Raw genomic sequence first — 20,047 nt, forward strand, 5'->3', positions numbered from 1 at the left:
ACATTCTCATAACCAGAAACTGACATAGCAGAGGATTTGCTCTCATTAACCCTTGCACGCAGTCTCCTATCCACCCGTATAGCTAATTGCATAGCCTGTTGCAAATCTTCAGGTGTAGGATAAGCAATTAGCAGGTCTTTAACCCTTTCACTGAGCCCAGCAAGAAATAGACTTTTCAGAGCAGAATCGTTCCACCCTATTTGAGTAGACCAACGACGGAAATGAGTACAATATTTTTCCACATTACCTGATCCCTGTTTCAAACGTCTCAACTCAGTCTCAGCTGATGCGACACGGTCAGGATCATCATATAATAGTCCCAAAGCAGGAAAAAAACTATCCACTGATCTGAAGCATGTATCACTAGGTTGCAAAGAAAAGGCCCACTCCTGAGGCTCTTTGCGCAAAAGTGACATTATGAACCCTATGCGCTGGGATTCATCCCCAGAGGACTTGGGTCTCAAACGAAAATACAATAAGCAAGCATTTTTAAATGAAAAAAATTCTCGATGTTCACCAAAAAATAAATCCGGCAAACATACCTTAGGCTCCAAGAAATGTGCTCCAGGACAGTTACTCACGTGCTGACGGAGCTCGGCCACCTCCAGAGAGAGTCCCTGCAGGCGATGAGCCAAATCCTGAACCGACACCATGATGGAACAGAAAAATCTTTCCTTAGAGAATTTGCTGGCTGGACTTACTGTTATGTTCTGCTACCAGAGCTAAGGAAAGAGAGGAGATCTGTCCCTACGATAGAACTCAGCTGAATCCCTACGATGTAACAGGGAACCTGATCCTGCGATCAGACCTGCTAAAGTCCTAAGCTAGTCTGTACGGAGACCTATAGATGTGGGGAAGGAATCCCTACAAGTACTAAGGACTGGGAGGAATATGGGACACCTCCTAACAGAAATAGTAGCAGACAGACGAACAAACAAAATATATAGAACATAGAGGTCCGTAGACCAAGCAAACTAACAGAGTAAGATACAGAGCACAGGCTAGCTAGAAAGTAGTTATACAATGAAGTCCAGCAAAGCCAGAAGGGCGGAGCAGGCTTAAATAGGCCAACAAGGTCATGTGACCAGCAAAGGAAAAAAAACCTAAGAGCAAGGTTCTAACAGCTTCAGTCTGGGCAGCCAAGGCCATACTGGCTTGGGCAAAAAATCTACAAACTGGCCTCCAAGCTTCTGCCCCTGAACTGTCGGACCAAGCAGTTCAGATGGCAGTTGTGGCAGATTACATGCTTCATGCAGCTCTGGATTCTGCAAGGGGTGCAGCAGGCGCAATTTCACACGCCATCACAATTCGGCGTATCCTTTGGCTGCATGAACGGAAAGCGGACGCAGCCTCAAAGAAGTCCCTCACGCACCTTCCATACCTCAGCGGTCGACTTTTCGGTGAAAGCTTGGATACGATGATATCCAATGCCACAGGGGGTAAGAGTACCTCTCTTCCCCAACTGAAACCCAGGCGCAATTATAACAAGCGTAACCAAGCTCGCTTCCTATCCTTTCGGAACTCTTCCGGCTGGTCCGTTTCACGGCCACCACAAAATAACAGTCGCTTCACACGCAGGGAAGACTCGAGGCCGACACAAAAGTCGGACAAATCCTGGCAGTCAAAGGCAGGCCACTCAAAATCAAAAGGAGGAAAATCTAAGAATTTCTCTTCATCATGACTCACGGACTCAGGAAGACACTCCACCTGTAGGAGGCCGACTTTTACTCTTTCATCAAGTCTGGCTACCTATTACAGAAGACAAGTGGGTCAGGGAACTAGTGTCTTCAGGATACAAAATAGAGTTCACTTCCAACCCACCAAACAGACTCCTTATATCTGTTCCCCCAAAATCGCCAGTAAAAGCTTGCGACTTCCACCAAGCGGTCTCATCGCTTCTTCAAGCACGAATCATAATACCTGTCCCCGCAGCCGAGCGCTTCCAAGGGTTCTGCTCCAATCTTTTCGTAGTCCCCAAGAAAGGAGGAGGGGTACGCCCCACACTAGACCTAAAACAACTCAACAAATATGTACGAGTACGTCACTTCCGTATGGAGTCCCTCCGGTCAATCATTGCATCTATGGAAAAAGGAGAATATCTCTCCTCCATAGACATACAAGATGCATACCTGCATATACCGATTGCACCTGCCCATCAGAGATTTCTCAGGTTCGCAATCGACCAGGACCACTACCAGTTCGTGGCTCTCCCGTTCGGACTCGCCACGGCTCCTAGAGTGTTTACTATGCCTCTGGAGTGTAGGACGTGCATGGTGGCTGCCATGACTTTGGTAGTCTTTCCATACCTGGACGATCTTCTCGTCAAGGCTTCTACCTTCAAGGACTGCGAGCTCAGTGTCTCTATCACAATCGACACCCTGAGTCGCCTGGGTTGGTTAGTCAACCTTGAAAAGTCATCACCAACCCCAAACCAGTCTCTGACATTCCTGGGAATGCTATTCATTACCTCCAAGGGCCTAGTGCTTCTCCCCAAAGACAAGGCACTGCCTCTCCGTCTAGGAGTTCTCACCCTTCTCAGCAAACCCCCTCGATCTCTCCGGTTTGCAATGAGAGTCCTTGGCAGGATGGTGGCGGCAATAGAAGCGGTTCCATTTGCCCAGCTTCACCTCAGACCTCTCCAACTAGACATTCTCAAGTCATGGGTCAGGAAACCTTCTTCTCTCGACAGGAAGTTCCAGCTGACGTCGTCAACCAGGAAGTCCCTTCACTGGTGGCTCAACCGGACCTCTCTAACAAAAGGGAAATCTTTTCTCCCAGGTCAATGGAAGGTCCTGACCACCGACGCAAGCCTAACTGGTTGGGGTGCAGTACACCTACACCACAGAGCACAGGGCAAGTGGTCCCCAATGGAAGCAACCTTGCCCATCAACATCCTGGAGATTCGTGCCATCCTCCTGGCGTTGAGGGCCTTCCATCACTTACTGGCAGCCTCTCACATCAGAGTACAATCGGACAATGCCCCAGCCGTGGCATATGTCAATCACCAAGGGGGAACCCGCAGTGCCAGAGCGATGCGAGAGGTGACACGCATCCTTCACTGGGCGGAGAAAACGAGCTCCATTATCTCTGCGGTCCACATTCCGGGTATAGACAACTGGGAAGCAGACTTTCTCAGCCGACAAGGAATAGACTCGGGAGAGTGGGCTCTCCATCCCGAAATCTTCCAACAGATCTGCCATCGTTGGGGCACTCCGGACGTGGACCTAATGGCGTCTCACCTCAATGCCAAAGTCTCCAACTTCATGGCCAGAACACGCGACCCGAGAGCGCTAGCAGGGGAAGCCCTGGTTCAGGACTGGACCCAGTTCCAGCTCCTGTACATTTTTCCACCTCTCCCCCTGATATCCAGAGTGGTGAGAAAGATCAAACAGGAGGGAGTTCCAACCATCCTAATCGCACCGGACTGGCCCAGGCGTACATGGTACGCCGACATCGTACGACTCACAGCAGACGTTCCCTGGCGTCTTCCCGACCGCTCGGATCTTCTGTCACAAGGCCCGTTCTACCACCAGAACTTAGAGGCTCTCAATTTGACGGCGTGGCCATTGAGACCTGGGTTCTAACCCAGGCAGGTTTTTCGCCAGACGTCATTAAAACCATGATCAGAGCACGAAAACCAACCTCTGCCAAGATTTACTACCGTACCTGGAAAACTTTCTTTACCTGGTGCGAATCTCATAACCAAACCCCACTCACTTATTCCCTACCCAGGGTGCTCGGTTTTCTCCAATCGGGTCTGGAAGCCAGACTATCCCTGGCCTGCCTTAAGAGCCAGGTGTCAGCTCTTTCAGTGCTTTTTTCAAAGGTGCATTGCTCATAAACCGCAAGTAAGAACATTTCTCCAGGGGGTTTCCCGATTGGTTCCCCCCTACAGACGACCTCTAGAAGCGTGGGACCTCAACCTGGTGCTGACAGCATTACAGGAAACACCCTTTGAACCCCTTAGGGAAGTCCCACTCTGTCTTCTATCCCAGAAAGTGATTTTTCTTGCGGCAATCACCTCGCTACGCAGGGTGTCTGAACTCACGGCACTCTCCTGCAGACAGCCCTTCCTGATTTTTTTCCAGGACAAGGTAGTCCTTCGTACGGTTCCATCCTTCCTTCCGAAGGTTGTGTCCAGCTTTCATTTCAACGAAGAAATTTCACTACCATCCCTCTGTCCGGCCCCGGTTCATAGAGTGGAAAAAGCTCTGCATACGCTTGACCTTGTCAGGGCACTGCGTATTTATGTGTCTTAGACTGCGCCCTTCCGGAAATCTGATTCTGTTTTCCTTCTTCTGGAAGGTGGTCGCAAGGGTCTGCCAGCTTCCAAAGCTACCCTTGCCAGGTGGATCAAATCCACCATACAAGAGGCCTACCGCCTCAAAAATTCACCTATTCCTGCAGGTATTACGGCACATTCTACACGTGCGGTAGGGGCCTCCTGGGCCATTCGGCACCAGGCTTCGGCACAACAAGTGTGTAAGGCAGCCACCTGGACTAGCCTACACACGTTTACAAAACACTACAACGTTCATACCCAATCCTCGGCAGATGCGAGCCTGGGCAGACGTGTTCTGCAGGCGGCGGTGCCCCAATTGTAGGGACCCGTCTACACAATATTCGTCCATTGCTTCCCACCCAGGGAATGCTTTGGGACATCCCATGGTCCTGTGTCCCCCAATGAGGCGACAGAGTAAAGGAGATTTTTGTGTACTCACCGTAAAATCTCTTTCTCTTAGCCTCTAATTGGGGGACACAGCACCCACTCTTTGCCCGTTCCGGGCCGTTAAGTTGAGTTCTCATATTGGTTTTCCTTTGAGTTCTTACATAGTTGCCTTCTTATAGGCATGGTTATGTTAGCCATGTTACGTTCCTCCTACTGCTTTTGCACAAAACTGGAGAAGGCTGATGCCGTCCAGGGGTGTATACTGCAGAGGAGGAGCCACGCTTAATTTTTTTCAGATAAGCATAGTGTCGCCTCCTAGTGGACAGCAACATAACACCCAAGGTCCTGTGTCCCCCAATTAGAGGCTAAGAGAAAGAGATTTTACGGTGAGTACACAAAAATCTCCTTTTTTTTTTATTTTAAATTCTTTTTTTTACAGTTTCTATGGTACCCAGGTCTGGATGAGAGTCTCCTCTCCTCCAGACTTGGGTACCATTCGCACATAGAAACGCATAATATCCGTGTGTACAAATGTACTGGCACGGATTATATGCGTTTCAATGCAAGTCAATGGCGGCGATTACGCTGCGTGTCCGCAAAATGAATAGACATGCTGCGGATTTTTGATCGCAGCATAAATGCTGCGGAAAAATCCACAGCATGGGCATTGACAGTGCGGCTTGTCATTGGGGACCATGGGGGACGGATTACCAAGCGTTTCCCAAGCGTTTATGCTGCAGAAATTCCGCAGCATAAACGCTTGGAAAACGCATAGTGGGCACACAGCCTTAGAGGGGGCCTTCACGTCTTCCCTTGTGACAACTGGTCTTATATGGCGGAGGACAACACCCGACCAGCACCTGGTGATTGTGATCTGCAGAACATGGCAGCAAGGGCTTAGTTTATCTGCAGCTCCTCTACTGGGGGACGTAGTATTACAAGCTGTCCATTGTAATCAGTGTAGTGCGCGGACGTGAGGGGTCCTCCAGTGATAAATATTCATCTCCTTTTTAATGACAGATCTACTGACTGCTCCCCCCGGGTGGAAGCAGGGGATGAACTTCAAGCCATCAGGTAACAACCGTATCATTTACAGGCTGATGTGCAGCCATATACAAAGTCTCCTTGTAGGTCTCACCGAGCAGCTCTCTACATAGCTGCCACTGATGCTACATCGGATGGAGGGAGGGAGAGACGGATGGAGGGAGGGAGAGACGGATGGAGGGAGGGAGAGACGGATGGAGGGAGGGAGAGACGGATGGGTGGAGGGAGCGACGGATGGGTGGAGGGAGCGACGGATGGGTGGAGGGAGCGACGGATGGAGGGAGGGAGAGACGGATGGAGGGAGGGAGAGACGGATGGAGGGAGGGAGAGACGGATGGGGGGAGGGAGCGATTGATGGGGGGAGGGAGCGATTGATGGGGGGAGGGAGCGACGGATGGGTGGAGGGAGCGACGGATGGGTGGAGGGAGCGACGGATGGGTGGATGGATGGAGCGTTGGATGGATGGATGGATGGAGCGTTGGATGGATGAAGCGTTGGATGGATGGATGGAGCGTTGGATGGATGGAGCGTTGGATGGATGGATGAAGCATTGGATGGAGAGATGGATGGAGTGGTGGATGGGTGGACGGAGCATTGGGTGGAGCCTCCTGGTTTTAATCTAAAACCTTCATATGAATAAATCCAGAAAAGAGGCTGCGTTCTGCTCCAAGCTTAGGGCAAAGAAAAAAGTGGACATTTTATTAGCCCATCTGTGGCTGACCACCCATATGGCTTCTGTTACAGCTCCGTTTGCTGTTGTCAGACAGATTTGATGTTTGCACTTAATCTCAAATGTCCACAATAAGTAAATAATAAAAGTGCAATTCAATCTATCAGACGGGTTCCGGGCCCCAGGGGTCCTGCCCTTCACCAGCCTGCTGGGGTCTCTGGAAGATTTCACACTGGGAGACTCCAGCGAGGATGAAGATGAAGTAAAAGAGAAGGATAAAAGAACTAAAGCTGAAAGTCTCCCGAGGAGCGACAGCCTGGAGGAACTGGGCGTGGAGGTAAGAAAAGGAGGAGGATGGAGAACTCGCTCTGTCTTACAGCATCACCGCACACATAACACTGCTTATCTCTAGAGCTTTAATCTGTCTCCGGAGCTGCATTCAGAATTCTGCTTAGCTAAGCTGCTCTGTACTGGACGCTGATTTATTACAATGTCTACATTATCCGGATGATCTCCCACAATGCACCACATCAGATCAGCAAACACTTGGTTTAGCAATCCCATCTAATCTGACAAAAATGACGTAAAACTAGAGGATTGTAGATGTGAGATGGATGAATACTGGGTACGTGGACTCTGGATAGACGATAGCGATACCAGTCCAAGAATGTTGGGCGCCGGCCTCAAGACGTTACCTGAAAACCTCCAAGATGTGAGCTGTAGATAGGGAGGGAAGGATATGTACATATTAGATTTTGTATGGGATCATGGCCGCTCGTTGCTTCTCCCCCAGGCGGTCTCCACTATGGCACCTCCACCACCAGCCTCCGTTCCAGCAGAAGCCCCCCAGGAGCATTGGGCCGTCCCCCTGAACAGTCATTCCCCGGTGGATGATTTCTACAAGCGTATCCCGGACTTGGCCTTTAAGGTAAGACGTCGATGTTGTGTGTCTTGTCATATATACGGAGGTCATCACCCCCTGACCCCGGCACTACGTCTCTGTCCCTTGCAGCATCCTTTCGAGCTGGACACGTTTCAGAAGAAGGCCGTGCAGTGCCTGGAGGACGGCTCCTCCGTCTTCATCGCTGCTCACGTCTGCCGGGAAGACGGTGGTGGCTGAATACGCCATAGCGTTGTCTCTGAAGCACATGACCAGGTGAGCGGTGTCCTCTGCAGGATTGTATCAGACTATACTGCCCCCTATCTGTCAGTCACACCGTACCTGGACTGTCCTCCATACCTATATTCCTCAGGTCTATATACACCTCTCCAATCAAGGCTTTGTCCAATCAGAAATTCAGAGATTTCAGGATCACGTTTGGAGATGTCGGCCTGATCACGGGGGATGTCCAGCTGTACACCGGAGCGTCGTGTCTTATCATGACCACGGAGATCTTAAGGTACACTGGAAAGGTTGTATGTGTATGGCTGTTCTGTATTCTTCATTTTCAGACTTTCTTCACCTACAGAATTGTGAATACAGCTCTGGAGTAATAATATGGGATGTATTTACAAGCTTTCTTAAAGAGTGCTTCTCATCATCTTCTGCAAGAGTGTGCCGCTCCCCAGCCTTACAGCCTCCTGATTGTTGGGGGGACGGCGGGCTCCTGATTGTTGGGGGGACGGCGGGCTCCTGCTTGCGGGCGGGACGGCGGGCTCCTGCTTGCGGGCGGGACGGCGGGCTCCTGCTTGCGGTCGGGACGGCGGGCTCCTGCTTGCGGTCGGGACGGCGGGCTCCTGCTTGCGGGCGGGACGGCGGGCTCCTGCTTGCGGGCGGGACGGCGGGCTCCTGCTTGCGGTCGGGACGGCGGGCTCCTGCTTGCGGTCGGGACGGCGGGCTCCTGCTTGCGGGCGGGACGGCGGGCTCCTGCTTGCGGGCGGGACGGCGGGCTCCTGCTTGCGGTCGGGACGGCGGGCTCCTGCTTGCGGTCGGGACGGCGGGCTCCTGCTTGCGGGCGGGACGGCGGGCTCCTGCTTGCGGGCGGGACGGCGGGCTCCTGCTTGCGGGCGGGACGGCGGGCTCCTGCTTGCGGGCGGGGCGGCGGGCTCCTGCTTGCGGGCGGGACGGCGGGCTCCTGCTTCCTGGCGGGACGGCGGGCGGTTTTCTATTTTTTTTAAGCACTTTGCAATATTACCTATGTAAGATCTTTACGTTAACCCTTTATCTGTATATGGCATGGTGGACAAACATAAAGTAAATCACCATCTACTTTTCACTCTCGCAGGTCAATGCTGTACAACGGCTCTGACGTCATCCGGGACTTGGAGTGGGTCATCTTCGATGAGGTTCATTACATTAATGACGCTGAGGTTGGTGTGTGTATAATCTTTTTTCATATCGAGATGAGTTCCAGTCACAGCCATATTAACCCCATGCATGCCCCCCTCCCAGCGCGGTGTTGTATGGGAAGAGGTCCTTATAATGCTCCCGGACCACGTAAACATCATTCTGCTGAGCGCCACCGTCCCCAACACCGTGGAGTTCGCAGACTGGATCGGGTGAGTCGTTCAGAGTAATTTACATCTAATGGCCGCACTTAGAGCGCTGACCATCATCTTCCTCCTCGGGACAGTTTTTTTTTTTTTTTTTTTCTCCTCTTTCTCAAAGAACCATAACTTTTTACATTTCCTGTCCCCATCGCTGTATGAAGGCTTTCTTTTTGTGGGACAAGTTTTACTTTTGAAAGTCACCATTGATTTTACCATATAGTGGAAAGCTGGAAAAAAATCCAAGTGCGGTGAAATTGCAAAAAAAATGCAATTTTACAATAGTTTTTTGTGCTTTTTATTTACCATGTAAAGCTGACCTGGAAATATTATTCTCCAGGTCAGTACGAGGACGCAGATACCAAGCATACTTAGTTTGTTTTGTTTTATTGGGTGATCGGGGGTCTTCAGCAGCATTGTGGGGCGGGATCAGAACTCACTTAATTGTGCCCATCAGAGACTTTCCGGTTATCAGTGGTTGATTTTTTTTCTGTATCTTACAGGAGAATTAAGAAGAAGAAGATTTACGTCATCAGTACATCAGAGGCCGGTCCCTCTAGAGCATTATCTGTACACGGGGAATAGTCAGAGAACACTCAGTCAGTTTTTTCTGCTGCAAGATGCAACTGGGACCTTCCAAACCAAGGGGTGAGACCCTCAACCATCACCTGTGTCTGGTATTACATCTCAGCTATATTGAATTGTTTGGGGGTAAGCTGCAAAACCGAAAACATCCTATAGGCAAGAGAAGTCCGGTTTCTGTTTACAGCTTTCTTGAGCTAATTGTGTCACTTCTGGCTTCCTGCAGGCGCCACTAGGGGGAGCTTTAATTAACCTCAATGGTACTTTTACCTTTAATAGTCTCCTGGCCGCCCATAAGGCACTGGCTGGCATAGATGGCTCTTGTATTCTCCTCGGGCACCACCAGGGCTAGGTGTTACTTACCGCTTCCTCTTATATAAAGCCCCTCTCCTGTCTCTACAGATACTACGCCGCAGTTGAAGCAAAGAAGGAGCGTTCCTCTAAGTACTCACAGACGTTTGGGGCCAAACACCCACACGGAGGAGGTGCCGGACATGTAAGGGACCTTAGGGATGGGGACCAGGTTGGTCAGTGAGGAGACGGCCGGGAAGGGTTGATGGTCTGGTGTCTCCCGGCAGGATAAGGGCACCTGGCTGTCGCTCATCCAGTCCCTGCGGCAGAGGGACGCCCTGCCCGTTGTGGTGTTCACATTCTCCCGTACCCGGTGCGAGCAGAACGCCGGAGCACTGACCACCGTGGACTTGTGTACGGCGTCGGAAAGGAGCGAAATCCAGACCTACTACAACAAATGCCTGAGCCGGCTGCGTGGGGGCGACCGCCAGCTCCCCCAGGTGCGTACATGGGCACCTCCTGCCACACACGGCCCAGGGTTATCGAGGTACTATAACTCCCAGCATGTCTAGTGCAGGTAAATAGATATGTCACGATTGCAGGTGCTGCATATGCTGGACCTCCTGAAGAGGGGGATCGGGATCCATCACAGCGGGATCCTGCCCATCCTGAAGGAAGTGGTGGAGATGTTATTCAGCCGGGGACTCGTCAAGGTCAGTACTCTGAGAATCTCTGGGAAGAACGACTGGCTCCTCTGTTATTCCCCCGGGAAATGTTTGTATAAATTGATGACTTGGTGTTACCGTTGACCCTATTAACTAGGGTGGCGCTACATGTTCTGCAGCACTTACTGTTCTGTATCAGACGAATTAGGGACACAACACGTTAAAGGGAACAATGACACTAATTTATTGTAAATCTCCAGGAGGAATAACCGAGAAGTGGCCAATGCCATAGAGGTTGGGTTTACGCATTCTCTTTGTTCGCCTCAGATCCTGTTTGCCACAGAGACATTTGCTATGGGGGTGAACATGCCGGCCCGCACCGTGGTGTTTGACTCCATCAGGAAACATGACGGATCCAACTTCAGAGACCTGACTCCAGGTAGGTCACGTCCAGGCGCGGTGCGATTCCCCAGATCCGGGAGCGGTGCGGTCTGATTATCTGGCGGTGCAGTAATGGCCAATGCTTCCTCACACAGGAGAGTACATACAGATGGCCGGGCGCGCAGGACGCAGAGGACTGGACAACACCGGGATGGTGATCATACTGTGCAAATCCGACGTGCCCGACATGAGCGATCTGCACAAGATGATGATGGTGAGGATGGGGGACGGGAGCACTAGATAGATGATGGGGACAATTGCAATCGAAATTACTCTCCTCTACTGTAAATTCGGATTATTAGCAACAATTGCAGACTTTTACTAACTTTTTCCTAAGTTTTAGAAACTTTTTGCAATACACCAATCATACAAGAACAATGTAAATCGCTCAATAACTCATATAACAAGAGGTTTCTACAAATACGTTACAAAATTCCATTTATTACTGACTCTGTATTATTCACCCCCTTTATCACTAGTGTCTCTAGTACTTAGTAAAGCCCCTCTGGCTGTTATAACCTGCTGCAGACATAATACTACGCCCGACATCGGCCTCTGGGAAATCTTACTTATTCCTTAATATTTTCGTGTTTTTTTTCACTGCAGCCGCCTTCTTCAAATCCCTGTCAGATTTACCTATAAACACACAGGGGGAGAGACCGGTCAGTCTAGGAGAGGAGGGTGGGGAGAAGCCGCCGGGGGACCGGCCTCCAACTAGTCAGCTGAGGAGGCCTCGCAAAGTATGTTTTCTCTGAAAAGTCGCACTGTTTCTGATATAAGGCTTCAATAACACAGCCAGTCTGATACGTGCTGGATAGATAAGTTGTGTTAAATAGTAACCGGACAGATCAGGCTGAGGAGGGGGATGCGGCTGCAGAATATCTGTGAAATCACATGCTGTGAGAGGGGAGGAGGGGAGGCCTGTAACCTATGGGAATGTAATAGGCTCGGACCTTAGATTACAATGTCACGCTGCTTCAGCGCCATTAATGATGGTGAACGTGGGCGATTGTAGGTGATCGCGACCACCACAGGGCACGGACCCCCCCACACTCGCCATCATTAGTCCTACTTTTATGCTGTGCAGTCATATATGTACAGGAGCCCTGTGGAGCGGTGGAAACATGAAATCCACAGGTCACACAGGATTTTTTTGGCCGCTCCATATCCACAGGAATGACAGAGATTATTGACCATGATGGGGGCTTCTTTATGTCAATGTCTTTCCCTACTTGCCCCCCTCCTGTCCAGGGGAAGCCCACCCAGCTGCACTCCCAGTTCCGTCTCACATACTCCATGATCCTGAACCTCCTGCGCGTCGAGGCTTTGAGAGTGGAGGACATGATGAAGAGGAGTTTTGCTGAAGCCCACACCCAAAAAGATAGCAAGGTGAGTGCTTACAACGCGGGGTGAAAAATCCAGTTTTTGGATTTCCTTGCTGAGCAGAAGATGAGACTACACAGATCCAGAACCAGATGACGGACCATCGCTTTCTCTACTCGATGCAACTACGTCTACGGTCTCCACCTGTGGCGCTTCAGGTGCTGTGAAACTACAACTCCCAGCATGCTCTGTGCCTGGGAGGGACCCCTAAGTGCTTATTTCGCAGGCCCATGAACAACGCATTAAGGTCCTGACCAAGACTCTAGGCGACATGGGGGACGTTGAGTGCTCCGGGGACCTGGCAGACCTTTATGACTATTTTGTGATGGTGCAGGAGCTTGTCTACACCAGGGAGATGCTGCAGGTAACGACCCAAGTCCTCCATGTTTGATTACGGATCAGTGATGATATATTAATATTTAACCCCTTCTTGTTCCTTAACGTATAGACCAGTTATGTAGCGAGCTGGGATGATCTGGCGCGGTGCACCTGTACCGTCCAGTAGCATCGCACCAGATGGAGAGGGCTCCTTTAAAAAATTAGATACGTTATGTGTTCCAAACCTGTGTCGTTATCTTGAAAAAAGTGGTCGAATCCATCAACGGCATGAAGTGTCTAAGCGCGGGACGTATCGTCATCATCCACACAGACTATCACCCCTGGGTGCCCGGAGTCATCCTAAAGGTAGGATTTCACCCAGATCTCGCTATACCCGTGGTGACCGGCGTACCCTACAGCACACGGACATCGGCTTTTACCCGTTAGGTGTCTTCAGATGCCTCCAATAGGATCTACACTACACTGGTGCTGTGTGAGAAGAAACAAGATGGCACGATAGCTTCTACGCCACGAGGAGAGAAGGACAACATGATGGCACCATGCCCTGATGACCTGTTAATGACCAAAGTGTTCCGCCCCGAGGGTAAGAAGAAGCTAAAAAAAATCCTTTATCTCTGGCAGGACGTATCATGTGACTTTCCTGAAAATATCTGCTCAAAAGCGAGCAGATATGGGGTCTTCTAGTGGGATGGTCTTCTCAGAGAATATGCCTGCCTGCATGACTGATAGTACCCAGGGCCAATTGCAAGGTCTGGCGGTCTTTGACCTACCTTCGATAAGATCTGATTTTGTCCCAACCCTGGCTTAGCTTGTTAGATTTTCTTCCTCGCCCGCTCTACCAGTCAGCTACTACTCTGCAGAACCAACCTAAGGACTAGAGATGAGCGTTGTTCTACTCGAACTGTTCGCCAAACTCAAATTCGAGCTGTTTTGGGCGGTGTTCGAGCCGGTCGGCGAACACGAACAATTTGAGAAAAATTCGGCTGTTCGAGGTTATGTTCGATAACTGTTCGTGCACCAAAATCATAACTGGATTTTTTCTCAGTAATGATGAAAATTAATGTTAATACGCAGTTTGAGTGTACAGCGGGGTGGGGGGAGGGGCAGGGGATGGATCTCTGCAGGAACAATGAAGATCTCCATTTTTTTTTCTCTTTCCCGCATTTACAGTGGGGAGGTGCAATCTGTCAGCCTATCAGCAGCGCACACACGGAGCGAAGTGCTTTTTTTCACACAAGCAAGGGCATGTGTGATTGGCAGTGTATGTCACATGTCCTTGCCCTATAAGACCAAGCCATTTTCCCCGTCGCCACCATTTTCTCACTGCTGCAGCTGCGTGTTAGACGGCACCGCTGTTGCTGTGTGCGCTATACCTTGTTAATTTCAAGCCAATTTTCGCACAAATATACAGATAGCTTGGGAGTAGGGAATAGTTGTGATTGCAGTCCTTTTAAGGACTAGGTTACAGCATTTCCTACGACTTTTATCAAGCAGGTCTGTGCTCTTAAATAGATAGATTGTGGGAGTAAAGACTAATTGTAATTGGAGTCCTTTTCAGGACTAGGTTACATCAGTTCCTATCAGTTTTTGCCAGGCAGGTCTGTGCCAGTGCTGTGCAAGTTTTTTTCACAGCATTTGGCTGAATCTAGCAAAGCTAATCCTTTTTGGCCTATTGCAGAGTGTGTTAGTCAGTGGAGTAGCCTATCTGTGTTGCAAGATATACCACCTGTGTATAGAATACCAATTTTTTTACTGCACCTAGTGAAGTAAAATCTTTTGGGCATAGCATCATTCTATTAGTCCATCTATACTGACCTCCATCAGGTTGCAAATTGAATATAATTTTTTTTCTGCATCTAGCTCTGAAAAAATATTTGGGCTTCTAGCAGTGTGTGGGACTTGGTCTATTAGTCCATCTATACTGACCTCCATCAGGTTGCAAATTAAAAATAATTTTTTTCTGCATCTAGCTCTGAAAAAATATTTGGGCTTCTAGCAGTGTGTGGGACTTGGTCTATTAGTCCATCTATACTGACCTCCATCAGGTTGCAAATTAAAAATAATTTTTTTCTTCATTTATCTCTGAAAAAATATTTGGGCTTCTAGCAGCGTGTGGGACTTGTTCTATTAGTCCATCTATACTGACCTCCATCAGGTTGCAAATTAAAAATAATTTTTTTCTGCATCTAGCTCTGAAAAAATATTTGGGCTTCTAGCAATGTGTGGGACTTGGTCTATTAGTCCATCTATACTGACCTCCATCAGGTTGCAAATTAAAAATAATTTTTTTCTGCATCTAGCTCTGAAAAAATATTTGGGCTTCTAGCAGTGTGTGGGACTTGGTCTATTAGTCCATCTATACTGACCTCCATCAGGTTGCAAATTGAATAAAAAAATTTTCTGCATCTAGCTCTGAAAAAATATTTGGGCTTCTAGCAGTGTGTGGGACTTGGTCTATTAGTCCATCTATACTGACCTCCATCAGGTTGCAAATTAAAAATAATTTTTTTCTTCATTTAGCTCTGAAAAAATATTTGGGCTTCTAGCAGTGTGTGGGACTTGTTCTATTAGTCCTTCTATACTGACCTCCAGCAGGTTGCAAATTGAATATAATTTTTTTCTGCATCTAGCTCTGAAAAAATATTTGGGCTTCTAGCAGTGTGTGGGACTTTCTCTATTAGTCCATCTATACTGACCTCCATCAGGTTGCAAATTCAAAATAATTTTTTTCTGCATCTAACCCAGCCAATAGTTTTGGCCTAATACCACAGTTTGGCCACTCAGCTCTGCTCGGTTACCATCCATTGTTTTTTTGTGCAAACAACTCCAGAGTTGTGAATTAGTTAACCACCAAAATGAGTGGAAAAAGGCCTGCTGCTGGTGGAAAGGGGAATAGGCGTGTTGGGAAGGGGAAAAAAGGTTGTGTCCATGGGGTAGGTGCAGAAGAAAGACCATCTTCCAGCCAAACTAAAATGTCTACTTCTTTTAGCGGACAATGTGATAAGATCCCTTTCTTACGGCCACGCCAATCGCTACAAATTCCAGATGAGGCACAAAAACAGCAGGTGCTTCAACGGATATCAAGTGCTCCTTTAAGTGGGCTCTCCTCCACATCAACTTCAACATCACAAATACTCCAGTCCTCAAAGGTGTCACCCCAATCGCACTTGCTTCCTCACAGCTCCCAAATCTCCAGCTGCCCGTCTGAGTATGAGGTAGAACAGATGGTTGAGTCTGCAGAGCTGTTTACTCATACTATAGCCTGGGAATCAGAGGTCGACTCCAGCGCTTCTGTGAATCCAGACGAGGAAATGATCTGCACTGATGCCCAGAATCTTTATGAGTCGGATCCAGGACCAGACGCAGAAGGTTCTGACCATAATGTAGACCCTCATTCCCAAACTGTAACTCCTGTTGGTGGAGACAATGAGGAAGACGATGATAAGACTCAAATACCTGATTGGAGCGACAACTTTAGTTTTTTGTCAGGGCAGGAACAGGTTGGCTCTGAGGACGACGGGTGTGATAACGCACAGGGTGATGATGATGAGGTTGGAGATCCCACTTACTGTCAACCCACAGTCAGCCAAGAGATGAGGTCAGCAGAGGAGGTGGAGGAAGATGCTAGTGACGACGAGGTCAGGTTGCGCGTTCCTGGACAGAGACGTAGTACTGGAAGCACGTCAACAACTGCATCCTCAAACACAACTCTGCCTCTCACCACAAGTCGTGGTGGCTCTTCAGGTCGCATGGGTGCTAAGCCTTGCATAGCCTGGGCATTTTTTCAGATCGATAAAGATGACCCAACTCGTGTTATCTGTAACATTTGTCAGCAAAAGCTAAGTAGAGGCCAAAAAATACATAGTTTGAGTACTTCATGCATGAACCGGCACATGGACATGAAGCATAAGTTGCAGTGGGAAGCTCAGTGTGCTACAATGCGGCCTAGCCGGCCGGGCCAATCACCGTTTGCCATATCTTGTGCATCCGCGGCCTCTTCATCCTCTGTGACTGGGGGGACAGCAGTCACACCTGTTTTGGGGCGCAGACCTGCCACCTCTTTACCCGCAACAGCCAGCGTGATTGGCAGGTCATCATTTTCTTTGGAGGTGGTAACACCAGCTGGTCTTGAGCGCTGTCCGACATCGATAGCACCACCTTTGGATCAAGGCAACCTAACATGTCCGCCTGCATCTTCCTCACAGACCGGCAGTTTGCCGGGGACACCCTTATCAACCCCGTCTAAGCACAATAGCCAGCCCTCGGTCCCTCAGATGTGGACAAGTAAAAGACCATTTCCTCCTAGCCATGAGAAAGCTAAGAGGTTGAATTTCACCATCTGCAAGCTCTTGGCTACAGAAATGCTGCCTTTCCGCCTGGTGGACACAGAGGATTTTCGAGACCTTATGTCCGTCGCAGTGCCCCAGTACCAGATGCCCAGTCGGCACTACTTCTCAAAGAAAGGTGTGCCTGCGCTCCACCAGCATGTCGCACACAACATCACCTCTTCTTTGAGAAACTCTGTGTGTGACAGGGTGCATTTCACCACAGACACTTGGACGAGTAGGCATGGACAGGGGCGTTACATGTCGCTGACTGGGCACTGGGTAACTATGGTGACAGCAGGACAAGGGGCTGCTGTCCAAGTCTTGCCGTCCCCACGAGTTGTGCGTCAATCCTCTTTATGTCAAAGTTCCTCCACTGCTTCTGCCTCCTCAACCTCCTCTCGGTCTTCCACCTGCACCCAAAGCCTGTCTGGTCATGCCACAAGCTTTCTAACTGCGCAGAAGGGATCCTGCACACCTCCTTACTATGCTGGCAGTAGGGCTCGACGTCATCAGGCGGTTTTTACATTGAAATGTCTGGGAAATGTGAGTCACACAGCTGAGGAGTTGTGGTCAGCTCTGGAGAACCAATTTCATGAATGGTTGTCTCCACTGGACCTGAAACCAGGGAAGGCCGTGTGCGACAATGCTGCAAACCTGGGTGCGGCCCTTCGCCGGGGCAATGTCACACACGTGCCTTGTATGGCTCACGTGTTGAACCTGGTTGTCCAGCAATTTTTAGCCCACTATCCCAGACTAGATGGCCTTCTGCAGAGGGCACGGTCGCTGTGTGCTCACTTCCGCCGTTCGCATCCCGCAGCTCAGCGACTTACATCTCTACAGAAGTCGTTGGGCCTGCCACTTCACCGGCTAAAATGCGATGTGCCTACCCGGTGGAATTCAACTCTGCACATGTTGCAGCGACTGTGGCAGCACCGACAAGCCCTGGTGCAATACGTTCTGACGTATAGCCTGGGCCAACGAGATCCAGAGGTGGGGCAAATCACGCTGGAGGAGTGGTCTCAGATCAGGGACCTATGCACCCTTCTGCACAGTTTTGAAATGGCGACGAAGATGTTTAGTGCTGACGATGCCATTATCAGCATGACTATTCCGGTGATTTACATGCTGGAGCACATGTTAAACAGAATTCGGAGTCAGGTGGTGGCACAAGAGGAGGTGGAGGAAGTAGAGGAGGAGGAGTTGTATGCGGAAGGGCTAACATCTGCAAGGTCCAGACGGTCGGCAGCACCAAGGCGGCAGGCATGTGAGGGTGGGGGAGATGATTTTACCAGGGCGCATGGTAGCAGCCAAACTAGTGAGGAAGGTGCAGGAGCCCAGGAAGAAGTGGAGGACGAACTGATGGAAGACTCATCAGATGAGGGAGACCTTGATCACATTTCTGTTGTGCGAGGTTGGGGGGAGAGGACAGAGGAAGGAAGCATGATTGTTACCTCGCCACCAACACAACAGGGACTTGGTGCTCCTGGATGCGCAACACACATGAGTGCCTTCTTGCTGCACTACCTGCAACATGACCCTCGAATTGTGAGAATTAGAAATAATCCTGACTACTGGGTTGCCACACTGTTAGATCCCCGGTACAAAAGTAAATTTGCAGAAATTATTCCTGCCATAGAAAGGGATGCACGCATGCAGGAGTATCAGCAGAGACTGTTGCAGAATCTTACATGTGCTTTTCCACAAAATACCAGTGGTGCACGTAGTGAATCTCACAGTTACAACTTGCCAACCGTGGGACCGTCAAGTGTTCAGCACTCAAACCGTAACAGAACCACAGTATCTGCTGGTAACATCAATTTTGCGGAATCATTTCACCACTTTTTTAGCCCATCCTTTGCAAGGCCACAGGAGACAAGAAGTCTGACACATAGTCAACGCCTAGAGACGATGGTACAGGAGTATCTCCAAGTAAACATTGAAGCCACGACTGTGTCACTGGACCATTGCTCTTTTTGGGCTTCCAATCTGGATAAATGGCCGGAGCTAGCCACTTACGCCTTGGAGATCTTGTCATGCCCCGCAGCCAGCGTTCTGTCTGAACGTGTGTTCAGCGCTGCTGGTGGTGTGCTGACAGATAAGCGCACGCGGCTCTCCACTGATAATGTAGACAGACTCACGTTCATAAAGATGAACAAATCATGGATCCGAAACGACTTTTCTACCCCTGTGTCATCCTGGGGAGAGTAAAAGCTTGATGATTGGTTAAAATCACCCTACCAACCGTTTTAAGCTTTCAAATTACTAATCATGTTTATCTGTATCTTGACTGGAAAATAATTTGGGCTTTGTAGCAGTGTGCAGCACTGATCCTATTAGGCCATCTATAATAAGCTCCACCAGATTTAAAATTAAAAATAATTTTTAGCTGCATCTAGCCCGGAAAATAATTTTGGGGCTCCGAGATGCGCAAGACACATAAGTGCCTTCTTGCTGCACTACCTGCAGCATGACCCTCATATTGTCAGAATTCGAAGTAATCATGACTACTGGGTTGCCACACTCTTAGATCCCCCAAACTTTTCGATCAACCTTTTCATTTTAATAAAGACCAAAAAAATGGTCATTTTTGAAATTATAAGCATTAGCAGGTTGTTAGAAACTGAAATCAAACAGTTTTCAACTCAAAACTTTATTCTAGGTGATGTTACATTTTCACATAGGACCCCTTGTTCGAAAGGAGCTTCTGAACTCTCTCGTCCATTGAATTTGTCAGGTTTTGGATGGTTTCTGCTTCAATTGTTTTGCATGAGGACAGAATACCCTCCCAGAGCTGTTGCTTAGATGTGAACTGCCTCCCGCCATCATAGACACTCCTTTTAATGATGCTCCAAAGGTTCTGAATGGGGTAGAGGTCAGGGGAGCATGGGGGTCACACCATAAGTTTGTCCCCTTTTATGCCCATATCAGCCAGAGATGCAGATGTTTTATGTGCAGCATGAGATGGTGCATTATCATGCAGAAAAATGATCTTGCTGTGAAATACACGGTTCTTCTTCTTGAACCATGGCAGGAAGTGCTGTTTGAGAAAATCCACATACATTATGGAGTTCATCTTTAGCGCCTTCAGGGATCCTAAAGGGGCCGACAATCTCTCTCCCCATGATTCCAGCCCAAAACATTACTCCAC

General features: G+C 49.3%; 1 pseudogene; it reads left to right on the forward strand.

Moving 5' to 3' along the window:
* Positions 1-1,417: 1,417 nt before the first annotated feature.
* Positions 1,418-20,047, forward strand: part of LOC141155596 (superkiller complex protein 2-like) — a 44,895-nt pseudogene continuing 26,265 nt past the window's right edge.

This window comes from Phyllobates terribilis, unplaced genomic scaffold (genome assembly GCF_046119375.1).
Source record: "Phyllobates terribilis strain yellow unplaced genomic scaffold, ASM4611937v1 Scaffold_7__3_contigs__length_470593459, whole genome shotgun sequence".
Taxonomy (NCBI): Eukaryota; Metazoa; Chordata; class Amphibia; order Anura; family Dendrobatidae; genus Phyllobates; species Phyllobates terribilis.